General features: G+C 44.8%; 1 long non-coding RNA gene across 2 annotated transcripts in view; it reads left to right on the top strand.

Moving 5' to 3' along the window:
• Positions 1–12,500, top strand: part of LOC145660396 (uncharacterized) — a 32,782-nt gene that overhangs the window by 15,100 nt on the left and 5,182 nt on the right. For both annotated transcript variants that reach the window (XR_014126743.1, XR_014126741.1), the window contains exon 4: positions 10,510–11,497. This is a non-coding gene — a long non-coding RNA (uncharacterized LOC145660396). The remainder of the gene's footprint in view (positions 1–10,509; positions 11,498–12,500) is intronic.

Genomic DNA, 12,500 nt, shown 5'->3' with positions numbered 1-12,500 from the left:
GAAAGCTGAGTGCCCTAGACTCTTGGAGTGTAAACAAAGTCTAAATGCATGAGCAGCATGATTCATTGGCATTCACATCACACTGCATATAAAATGACCCCATCCTTGGGGTCACCAACATCTACACTCACTGCAGTGATGATATTACTTATCATCCTTGTACTGGAGTTGGAGCCTGAGATGTGTCCCCTCCAGAGACCAGCAGGATGCACACAGCTTAGGCAGAACATAAAAAGAGCCCAGTAAAAGACATGTGAGCACACCTGTCTCTCCCACAAACACCTGAGGAGAAGGCCACAGTGAAAGAGAGCTCTCTCTCTCTCCCTCCCTCTCTCTCTCTCTCTCTCTCTCTCTCTCTCTGTCTCTCTCTCTCTCTCTCTCTCTCTCTCTCTCTCTCTCTCTCTCTCCCATACTTTCTCGCTGCTCTCCTTGGTGTCTCTCTTCCTCTCTATTCATGGGTGCGTTTGTGGGTCTCTCCAGTGCATCATGAGTGTATTTTTACTCATTGTAAGCACATTTGTCTGTAATTATGTGTGTGAAAGCGAGATAGCGAGGGAGAAGCAGGCGAGGGGGTTGGGGGGTGGGGGGGACAGAGAGAGAGAAAATGAGAAAATGAAAGTGCGAGATGGGGCTGTTCCTAATTTTGTTGTCAAACAGTAGTGATTGTGTAGTGCTAGTGGAGAGTCAGTCAGTGTGAGTGTCTGTGCTGGGCAGGTTAATAATAACTGTGAAAAATCTCATTAGTTCAGTTAGACTCGGCAGCTCAGTCGCTAACTCCTTGTATTGTCACTTATCCCGGGGCCCTTTCACTGCCTAACTAGCCTCATCTCCATGGTGACGGAGGAGCAATGCCTTGCACATCACCTCAAGCCCTCCCTTCTGCTCTGGTTTTGTCCGTGACAAAGCCTGACAAACCACGTGTGACAGTGGAGCTCGAGGAATGCCATGGCTGCCTGACTGTCCCGAGCTGGGCCCGGTACCGACACGAATGCGCCTTGGCTTGTCAGAGTGGCCTGAACAAGACCACAGTAATTCAACCAATCCTGGTTTGTGTCCCCAGCGCGCTCTCTCTCTCGCTCGCTCTCTCTCTCTCTCTCTCTCTTTCTCTCTCTTTGATCAGTACAGGAAATCCAGGCAGGTTTCCTGTACACATCCTGTGCATCCTGTACAGTCCTTTCTCACTGCACACAGAATACTGACACAGAAGGTCGGAGGGATTGGCACACTGTTAACGAATAGTGTATGAAGCTGATTACCTCTAAACTGCTGTGTATGACCATAACACAGCTTTACAGAGATAAAAGACTCTCAGTAAGTAATGGAGCAGTTTTTGTCAGTCTAAAGCTGCTTAGCATGCAATGCTAATGTAAAAAAAAAAATAATAATAATAATTAAAAAATTACAAAATCTTATAATCAAACTCTTATAATACAGTATTGCTTATTACAAAAAAAACCCCCTCAGTTTTAAAGGTTTTAAACAAACATTGCAGTGTACTGTTCAACAAATAAGCTTAAGGCTATTTATTGAGGTGGCTATCCTAAATTTATGTAATCTAAACAAATTAAATGTATACATAGACATACCCCATGTACACACAGAGGTGATTTAGGAGATCAGAGTTTCTCCATGGCTAATTAATCCATATCAGCCTTAATTAATCAAAATTAACCCCAGGCTGTTCATTCATGCTAGTATGTCTCTGTGTGTGTGTGTGTGTGTGTGTGTGTGTGTGTGTGTGTGTGTGTGTCTATGTGTGTGTGTGTGAGTGTGTGTGTGTGAGTGAGTGTGTGTGTGTGTGTGTGTGTGTGTGTGAGTGTGTGTGTGTGTCTGTGTGTATGTGTGTGTGTATGTGTGTGCGTGAGAGAGAGAGAGAGAGAGAGAGAGAGAGAGAGAGAGAGAGAGAGAGAGAGATATTGAATTTAACTATCTGCTTGGCTGCCCCTCTCCAAAGATAAGCTGGACTTGCAAAGACAGCAGTACATCAAAGAAAAAACACCTTACTGCTTTCTCTTTTAAATGCAAATAAACAGCTTGGAGAGAGACTGATAGAAAGTTATTAATCAACTACTATATACAAGCACACAACATTCAAACACAGCTTACAATTTCAAAAAGGAAAATTTAAATCAAAAATGCATTTTTGAGAAAGCAAGAGAAAGGGAGCAAGAGAGACAGAAAGAATGACTAAGAGAAAGAGCGAAAGAGAGAGAGCAAGAGAAAGACAGATAGGACCGAAAGGAGATAATTAACCTTTGACATATATAATGATATCTGTCCAAGCTTAAAATAAAGTGGCCCACCCAACAACAGGGGCACGTTCTAAGGCTCATGAAACATTTATGTTCCCCTATATTACTTAATGTGGAACATGTCTCTGTGGTTTATGTAACGACACGTAATTTTATCAAAATGATGCCTTAGGGCATCTCCTGGTTCCCCACCGCAAGCCTGACCCCTGAGCCTCAAAACCAACCTCCATAACCTCCTTGAGCACTTACAACCCCAGCAATGTGTTTAGTTCATTATGAACTGTCAAGTGAAACCCCAGTTAACTAAAATTAATGATTACATATTATTTTACAGGCTTTTCTGTTGTACTCACACACAAAAAAGCAAGTGGAGACAATATTTTTTTTCCTCCAGAACCACAGGAGATATGAGTGTTTTTTTTTTTCTCTCTTAAATACAAGTGTTATAGTACACGAGTGACGAATCACTTAGTAGGTCTCATCTTACGTTTTGTTAAGTCCTATTTTAACTCACAGCACACAGATTTCAAAATCCCTACAGGATTTACTGAAAACGTTATTAAATTGAGTCACTAAAAATAAAAAAACATAAAAATAGTCAAACCAATCAAAATGTGTCTACGTAGTTCCTCTGAGATGTCCGTTCGGCGAGGGTTGTTTTTAATTGGGCCTGTATGAGGGTTGTCACGAATGACATTACACCCTTACTTAATTAACTCTGGCTTGCAATAAAGCAGTCATGCTTTTCACGCCAAATCTCACTTCTGCGTAATGACTTCCAGAGTTTCCTAAAGCGCACCTCCAAACTCTCCCCCTTCTCGCCTGTCCTGGGTGCCTTAACCGCAGCGTTTTGGAGCGAGCGTCGCGCTGGTAAACGAAACCGCGCGAGCTCACGGCGGCCGGCCGGATGGCGGCATTCCAGCAGCGCGGAGGCTCGCGGCTCCGCTCGGACGAATATGGAGGTGAGCATTCCTGAGGTTTCTCACCCTGTTTTAAAGGGCCCCCGTGGCGTAACGAGAACCCAGAGCGAAACTGTGTGTGTGTGATACTGTATTAGCGGGCGCTTTCAATACGCAGCCCAAGAGACGACAACTCACTGGTCCTTTGCCACAGTGCCTCCTTGTCACCTCGCGCTCATTCGCTTGCTTAACTCCGATGGACATGTTGTGCAATGTTTGACATCAGAATACAGAAGCGACGCATCATTTTAAGTGTCTTGCGTAACTGAACGTGAAATGAACACCTGAAATTAAAAGTCTGAATTATCGCCAAGTGCAAGTGGTGAGACGGCAGACCCGGAGCTGACTCAGAGTGAATAAAAAAAGAACCAACCGGCTGTATCGACGAGAGAGAGAGGCGGTACTGCAGGAAGCTGAGCTCTGTAATGAAATGAACAGACTATCAGGTTTTTTTCGAATCTGCTGTGTTGTGCTCTTCTGCACAATGGCAGCTCGCGCGGCCTCCTTCACTGCAAGGGCTGCTGGCGCGGCAGGGGCTCGAGCGCCACACACACACACACACAGACAGACAGGAGCGCGGCAACGTTATGTCGCTGCTGCAATAAACTGTAATAACAGTTTAGCTGTCTATTTAGCGGTAATCTGGGTCATCTAACAAGTAAAATATATCAAGTATGGCAGATAATTCGCGCATCTGCTCATCGATAATGAGCCGTTAATTTTATATTGCATTAAGGATGGTATTTGAAAATGCTCACAAAAGAAACATCATTAAACAGTATATTTAGTTTTTGCATTTTTTCAGTCACAATAATTTATTACAACAAAGGACATGTGATTTCTAATTCCGCATTAACGGTTTGTTATCATATAATTCTGTGAGCCCGTCGTTTTTGGTTGGGTGTGTTCAGTAGTCTTGATAAAGTATTTTTCTAATCGAGTCCTAGGGCCTCCTTACCCTGCGGAGTCTTCTCTGCTATCTCACCGGATCCACTTCAATAGCTCATGAACAAGCCTTTCGGGAGTTTCGTCTAGCCTGAACAGTCTCGCGGTTTGCTTGATTTTGAGACCAATGTTGTCTGGAATGAGCCGAAAAGAAACATGGCCCATGAGTGCCAAAACCCAAATTCAAGCGACGGGACCCATCGAGAAGGTTTCCGAAATTTTGACAGGCGTAACATAATGTTTGCTACACGAAACCAAGAAAAGCGGTGGGAACAGCAAAGAGAGGGAGGGAAACAGCTGCTTAAAAAAAATACAAAATCAAATTAAATTTAAAAAAAAAAAACAACAACAACAACTGGGAGCTGTCAGCACAAATTCAGGCAAAAGTGGATATTTCTTGTGTTTCACTGATCCTGCCGGTAAGCGATGAAATGCATCAAGTCCGCGATAGGCCGGCGTGCTGTGTCCAACACGTGGCGAGAAAGGCAGATACAGACACAGACTGGGCTGTGAATAAACGATCAGTTTAAAAAAATATTCGTCACTGTAATGATGGTGTAAAATGTTTGTAATTATATGATTAAACAGAAACAGGAAAACATTAACCGAATATAAAAAATAGCCCATTTAACATAATTTGTGTATTCAGAAAATGACAAATTATTCACAGCAAGTCATGAAATGTAAATCTTGGATGTCTGTATCTAGCTGGGTAATTGCTAGGGTTTCTCATGGTAATTATATATGCTGTTCAATTTTTTTTCACAAGTTTACTTTTTTTTCTTTCTTTTTTTTTTTACTTCTCAGCTGCGTTTGAATGGAGAAAAATCACTTAGGCTATGTGATGGGGGGGAAAAATCACATAAGCTAGGCTTCCTATATAACATAGAGAAGTCACATGACAATCTCTACAGAATCATGTAGCAAAAAAAAAAAAAAAAAGGTGGACTGCTGGGAAAAACACGGGTTATTAACATCAAAGAGACGTAACACCCTCCCCCCACCCTGCCAGCTAACAAACACTTCTCACATGTACTTTGTCATTCTTGTCAGTCTGTTTCTAGTGGTTCATTGAGGACCCCCTCAGCGTGACACAACCATGGGAACAGAGATGCCCCACTGGGCAGAGGGGTGGCCCTAAGGCTCCGCCCTCCCGCTGGGCCCCTGTTCTGGGCGCCCCGCCCCTCTGAGGCCCTGCTGCCTCTCACTGCTCACCCATGAAAAAGAAACACTGGTCGCTATGGTAACAGTCACACCTGAGGGCTCCACAAAACAAGCTCAATATAGCAAGGCCTTCCTGAAGCTAGATGGTGTCATCGAAGTGGACCTTCCCAGTTATGCTCATTCAGCACCGTGAAGGCAGGAGTAGGTGAAGCCAGTACCCTTGTGTACTTGGGTTTCAGAGGTAAACAACACTGGCACACTTTATGCGTTTTTTAGTATCTGTGTGCAGTACTAAACCAGAGGAACTACACTGCATGCATTAGGTTGTAGCATTGAGTCTTAATCCCACTGAGTACTTAAACCATGTGTCACAGACCAGATCTGAAACAGATGCTCGTAGATGTGAAAAACAGAGTTGTTTTTATTTGTAAACACACAGTCTGGGTTCCGGGTGATATAACAGACGGGGGTCAGTATACAGATAGCAGTCCAATAGAGCAAACCAACCAGGTAGGGACAAAGCTGAGACAATAAAAAAAAAAATAAAAAAAAAAAGAACCAGCCATAAACCAGAAAAGAAAGGCAAAGATAACTCTCAGTACGCACATACATGATATGGCAATACTTCACAAAGAACACAGGAAAACGGATGGGTATAAGTACACAGTGTAAAGGATCTGCTGGCCCAAGTGCCAAAGGGCGTGGAGCAGGATGCACGGATTCCCTCGATAAAGTGATAATTTATTACTTTCACATATGAATAATGGTGGCACTCACACACAACATTAGCAACAGACATAACATACACATTTAACAAAACACAGACTACAATAAAGTTTTAACAAGGACTACATACAGGTGTTAACATACAGCGGCAGACTGACAATGACCAACACAGTATGCACACTATCAGAGATTTAAATAGACAAAAGACACAAGACATTAAACCCTATGCAGGTGTGTACAATTACAAAGGGTGTGGTTATAAATAAGGTGAAACCCCCTGCACGTACCACGTGACTCACAGAACTAATGAGAAACAGGTGAAAACAATCAGTAATCTGATGCAGAGCTGATGAGTGTGGGATGTCTACACTGGCAACAGGTGAATGCTGGGAGTTGTTTCAGGCTAGGGAGTGGGACACCGTGTTGTTAATATGTTTTGACTGAATTGTTACTATAGAAATTTAATTAGTGTAGACTTTAAATCAGGAGCAAACAACAATATGTTTAAAATACATTTTAAAAACTTATATCGTGTTGTGCTTCTGCTTGTTTACGGGTAGATAATATGTAAAAATTTGTCAGTTATTGTGATTGAGTTCAGTTCCCAACCACTTCCTTCAGTGTATCAGGAAATGAAGTGCTTGTGGGGCTTTTTTTTTTTTTTTTTTTTTCCCATTTTAAAGCCCTTAATTGTGTGATGTCTCCACATAAGGAAAAATGTTATTCTAATCACTCTGTTCTTACCATCTGCATTTCTCGCTGTCTCTCATTTTCTGTTTATCTCTCTATCTATCCCTCTCCTTTTCTCCTGCTGTCTCTCTCCCCTTTTTCTGTTTTTCCACTTCTGCCTCTCCCTCTCTCATTTGTTTCTGTCTCTCCATCTTCTTTTCTCTTTTATTGCTCCCTGTCTCCCCTCTCTTTTGCACCCTCTTTCTCTCTTTGTTTTTAATTGAGTTCCAGATGCCTTATTGGCATAACAAACAGTGCATTTATAACTGCTTGTTGCTCTGTATTTAAAATTAAATTCCTGTGTAAATTAAAGGTTTTACCAGATCTGAAATTAACCTGAGAGCTCTGTACCCAGCATTCGTGTTTTTAATACACATTTTTACATGTCTATATGGATAAATGGTAGCATATGTATGCTGATCTAACTGTTTAAAGCCAGCGTTGCAGGGCTGTCTGGACAGAGCAGGGTTGATCTGCAGACTTGGAGCTGCTTTTCAACAGAATAGAGGAACCTGCAAATTCCATCTCCTGTCACCCATGCCTCTGAATACTGGGGCTAATTAGTGCCAGCCTGCAGAATGGCCTGATGGGAAATGGCATAAGATGAGAACGTGGTGCCGAGACCACGCTGTGTCTAATGAGATGCAGCGCAGCCAATAAAAGCGGCCCAGCCACAAAGGCCCGGCTAGAGGAGGAGCCACACACCTGAAACGTGTGGAGAAGACTGAATCCAGCAGTCATGTGGGCAAGGGGCGGGCCTTGTGTTCCCAGAGTTCCAGCTAGAGACGATTTGATAGTTACTGAATACATACTGATTATTTCTAAACCATAATCCTCAAACCCAAAGGGACAATACATCTATGTACCGTATGTACTATGTTCAGGTAGATAGTTTAGTTACGTTTGTTTGTCTTTGAAGCTGCAAAGTATAGTAGAGATTTTTTTTTATCACTTATGATGTGCCAGTTTAAAAAGTATAACCTTTGGTTATTTAGAAATAACAAAATATAAATCTTGGCAAATCCAAATATGAGTAATGCTAAATAAAGTATTTAGAACTACATGGACCAGACTGGCATCCGGTTGATGTCCAGTTTCTTCTGCCTCCATTTGTTTGAGCTCTTCCAGGCTGAAGTGGAATAGAGTGGTCACTGTCCCTAGCCTCACCATGGGCATCCTGCCACCACTCCCAGACACGGTCCAGCGCAGGAATCTGTCTGCCAGGCACAAGTTGCAAAAATCACTGTGACCGCGTCACCACAGTGGGCCAAGCAACAGTGCCCCTCACATGCAGGGTGAGACGCGTCTGGTGCCAGCCTGCTCGGAACACCCTGCCGCGGGACGTGGAGACGGACTTACGGTCCCCATGGTTGGTCTGTTGGTCCAGAAAGCTGCTTGACCTGCTGTTGGGCTTATGGCTGGGGTTCCTCCTCTGAAGGTCTCAGTGCTAGTGCTGATTTATTTGCTAACCGTGGCCTTAGCAGCACACGGGATGTGACGTGTTGGTGGGGAAACGGAGCATGCGCTCGTCTACAGCTCTCTCTTGTGCAACACCCTGCGGTCCTCAGAATAAAAAGAATACAATGCTCTTGAACCTGGGGGTGTCACCCAGACCTCAGGGTTTAAGATGATCACATGCCAGCATTCAGGTAACTTTCTCTCTTGGGGACAAAGGTAGATTTTTAAAGCATTTTATTACTAATAAAATTCCACCTTGACTTGTAACCATCTCAGACTTTCACTCCTATAGGCTGAATACTGCCCACAGTGAGACAACAAATAGCCTGTTCAGTAAGTGTCAGTAGCCCACACTGGTGGCTGGTGGTGTAAATCACCCAACGCTTTGCCTGGATTGTGTCAAAGCTTGCTGCCCACAACAGTTGTTATCCTCTATTACAGGCAGTGACTGGACAGTGATAAAACCTAGTAGAGATTGAGTTTTCCAGCCCAAAAGCCAGGATAGTCAGGATAGACAGAATAGCACGGTCAGGATAGAGGAGAAAGCAGAAAAGCAGAAAGAGAGCTTCTGGAAACATGGAAGTATGAGAGCCTGAGAGAGCATGAGGCGAGTCCGCATCACTGGGCTACCAGGTGCAGAGGTCATCATCTGGATATTTTTAACTTTTCCAAAAAAAGAGCCCCCCAGCATTGACAGAGGTCATGCCAAGGATCCCCTTCCACTGCCCTCTGACCCTTAGTCTTTTCAGTCATCTGGACTGAAATATGGGATTTCTTCTTTCTTTAACACACACACACACACATTTATTCCTTCTTTCTCGGGGAATTTAGGACACTACTGTAAAATAAACAGATATGCCATTTAATGTACTGGGACATGCACTCATGGAGCTTGATATATAAGATGTTATGATGTTCAGCCAAGAGGGTACAACTAAACCAAATGGGCCACAGTGACTTTGAAGGGCTATGTTTTCTCTCTCCCTTGCACTTTAATCCCACCCTCACCCCTTGGTGGATAGGTTGGCTCTAATGGTATGCAGATGGCACTCAGTGGTTGGCTGCAGTGTTTCAGCCGGTGAGCAGCGGGAGGCTTCCTGCAGCCTCTTCTCTCCTGGAACAGACCTCCATTGCTGGGGGAAACTGACCTGCATATAGCTGAACTGAGACAATATCTCTGTCTGTCTCTCTCTCTCTCTCTCTCTCTCTCTCTATCTCTATCTCTTTCTGTGTCTGTCTTTCTGTCTCTCTCTCTTTCTCTCTAGATCTCCAGCCTCATTTACCCACCTCAGCCCCCCCTCCCCCCATTAAAATATACGAGCGGCCAACCGGCCGGCCGTCCCGCCTGTGGCTTTAAACACAAACAAACTGTTAGTTTAACGGGCCAATTAATTTCAGATTCCAGTTTCCATGGCTCTCCAGCGGGCTGTGGATGTGGGAGGCCGGTGTGGGGCCCAGCTAGTCCAGGACCCACTTGAATTTAAGTGGTAATGCGATAACTAAAGTTGTGTGATTGTGTGTGTATTTGAGTTTACTGTTTGTGTGACTGCGAGTGTGTATATGGATGTACGTGCACACTCACATGGCAGGATGTGGTGTAGGCTGCATGTGTGTGACTGCGTTTGTATTTATGTGTATGTGCTTGTGGTTGTTTGGGAAGGTGTACAATGTCTGTGTAAGTGAGCGTGTGTGTTTGTGTGTGTGTTTGTGTGTGTGTTTCTGTGTGATTCGTTGAGGATGTGCTTGATTAAACTGTTCACTGCTTAATCACAGAGCTCCTCCCCCTGTGCTGTTTGGAGTGACAGGATGTGACATTCCTTAAGAGTGCGTGTGGGGGTGGGGGGGGGGTCATTACTCATGACTTTTGACCCTGAGGTCCCAGTTTACAACAAAAGTCACAAACAATGTTTTTTTTGCAGGAAGAGTTACTGATCAACTGATCAACCACTCCTCTTTTGTGTGGATTTATTTTAACCAACAGTAAATGTGGTTAAAGTTAAATTTCCAAACTCTTTGTGTGTGTGTGTGTGTGTGTGTGTGTGTGTGTGTGTGTGTGTGTGTATTTATAAACATAAATATACACACATCATTACTTTACATTGCCCATCACCATTTTGGCTGTGTTTGTTGTTCACAGACACAAGTGATCTTGTGTTTGTGAGGGAACATATTTGCACACTTGTGTACGTGTGTGTGTGTGTGTGTGTACATAACTGTATTTGCTGAGCATGGCTGCGTGCAGTGTAAGCGTTGTGTGTGATTGCTGTTCTCCACAGGTGAGGTGGGTGTGGTGGTGTGGAAGGAGTGGGGGTCTCACACTCCTGCCCTGATTACGGAGCAGGGGAGAGGGAACGCAGCAGAGCACGAGAGCCCCTCTCAGCCTTCAGACGGACAGGCGCCGCGTCAGGGGGCTGATTCCAGTCATCCCCTAATCAGACGTGCCATCATCCTAAACAACAGTGATCAGCCTCCGAGTCAAGAGGGAGCCACTCCTGCCAAACGTTTACCGCCTCCTCTGGAATCTGAAGGCCTGCCTCTCAGCCCACCTCTTCAGTACATCTTAATAGACTGCCTGCATCCCTGTGACCGTTCAGAAGCTATTGCAGAACTTCAGGCTGAGGTTGAAACGTTGTGTTTGGATCTGTGAAATCTGGGGTGAAGCACGTTCAAATTTACGGCAGTAATGTAAAGCCAATACATCATCAGGCAAAAGGCAGTCAGAGCCCCAAAACCACACAGCATGAAACATTTTTACGACGCTGCTGACAAGCTGGAGACTGTAGCCGTTTAATGAGTCTGACACACACCTTGAAGATGAGATGCATCACACCCCGTTACGTACTTACGTACAAACACAAACACACACCAGGCTAAAAGATTTCATGCTTTTATGTCTTTGAACACAGGAAGCTAGGCAACATGACATGTGATCCGAGTGGGTTCATGCCACTCCACGAAAACACGTCTTGGTGACGAGAGTCAGATGCCACATTGGATTAGGACAAAAGAAAACAGCTGGCCTTACCGTTTGGTTACCCCATGGCCCTCCCTTTTCCTTTCTCTGTTGGACTCTTCCCTGCCTTCATGCTTGACTTGAGGCTAATGTTGCTGAGAGAACATGAGGGCTCATTGTGGGTCTGTGTAGGGGAGTGTGCTCAGAGGGGGGCCTTGGACTTCTTTTGTCTGCTGCTCCCCAAAAAGTCTTCAGATGCAATCAGAACTTAAGGAACATCCCTTTTCATCTGAGGCCTGCCAGCTGTGAAGGTAGTCAATAAACCAATACCTCTCCATTCACTCCTGCAGGCGCACACACACACACACACACACACACACACTCATACTCCCCCCTGCCTTTGTTTCTGCATCTGGATCCTAACTGTAAGTAAAATTAGCACAGTATAGTCACAAGCCATAAACACTAGCTGCTCCACCCCCTTCCTCTGCTCCAGGTGGAGCTGGAGTTAAAACAGACAAAATGGACAAGGGCGAGACAGAAAGCAAAGACATGCAGAGAGAGTGAGAAAGGCCTTCAAACACAGCCTGCTTTCTAGCAGTGAGAGAACAACAACGAGTTTAAGCAGAACCTCTCCCCCTTTCTCTCTCTCTCTCTCTCTCTCTCTCTCTCTCTCCATCTATCTCTATATATGTATCTCTCTCCTCTCTGTCTTTCTGTCTCTTTCTTTTCTCTCTGTGCTCTAACCCTCCTGGGGTGAAACACAATTGCCTCAGGGTTACATGCTCTGTTCAACACTCAGATACAGCTAATCTTCTCATCCAGCATGTCCAGGACTGACCCAATGGGCAGCAGCCCTGTGCCAAAGAGCCAAGGTGGGGAATTCTGTCCCCTCCTCCAGCTCACTCCTGCTCTGAGAGCGGAATCTCTGAGTTGGCTCCGATCCTGCTCGATGGCAGTGCTCCTCATCTCCTCGGCTTCACCACGCTAGCCCAGCCAGCAATCTCCCACAAGCCAGGTGCTGGGAATCTCCAACGGCATGCTTAGGGTAGGATCTGGTTAGTTCTGGGAGAGGACTCCACAGGCTGGCAATAGGTGAGAGTGATGTGTGGATCGCTGCTCCTAAGCCCCCACAAACCCCTGGCGAAAGACACCCCCACTGCTCTGCTCAACCCCAGGTTGTAGGGAACTTGGCTGGAGGTTGTAATTGTTCCACTGGAACAATCAGAATTCCTCACAATCAGAACTCTCTACCTACATGCTCTCTCTCACTGCCCTTAGTCTTTCTCTTGCTCCAGGATGTGTGTGTGTGTG

The sequence above is a fragment of the Electrophorus electricus genome, chromosome 2 (assembly GCF_041902795.1).
Source record: "Electrophorus electricus isolate QZ-2024a chromosome 2, ASM4190279v1, whole genome shotgun sequence".
NCBI classification, from domain to species: Eukaryota; Metazoa; Chordata; class Actinopteri; order Gymnotiformes; family Gymnotidae; genus Electrophorus; species Electrophorus electricus.
Note: the sequence above shows the minus strand (reverse complement) of the source record. Positions and strands in the feature narration are given on the sequence as shown.